Raw genomic sequence first — 466 nt, 5'->3', positions numbered from 1 at the left:
ATATTCATGTATTCTAGACATACATACATCTATGCATGCATGCATACATAGATATTATATGTATATATATGCGTATATGTGAGCGACAGAGGGAGACTAACCGTGTATTTATATATACACATATACATACGCATACACACACACACACATATATATACATATACATATACATACATATATACATACATACACACACATATACATATATATATATATGTATATATATACATACATGTGCATGCATTCATACAAGACAAGTATATATAGATACATTAACAGGAAGAAAAGTATTTACATAAATATATGCAGACATGCCTTCATGTAAATAAAACATCCGCATGGCTATATCTGCGTACATACAGACCTATATAATACATACATGTGTGCACATTCGTACATACGTGCATGTGTACGTAAATACATAAATTCTACACACGTATACACACGCATGCATACATATACACAC

This window comes from Octopus bimaculoides, chromosome 10 (genome assembly GCF_001194135.2).
Source record: "Octopus bimaculoides isolate UCB-OBI-ISO-001 chromosome 10, ASM119413v2, whole genome shotgun sequence".
NCBI lineage: Eukaryota > Metazoa > Mollusca > Cephalopoda > Octopoda > Octopodidae > Octopus > Octopus bimaculoides.
Note: the sequence above shows the minus strand (reverse complement) of the source record.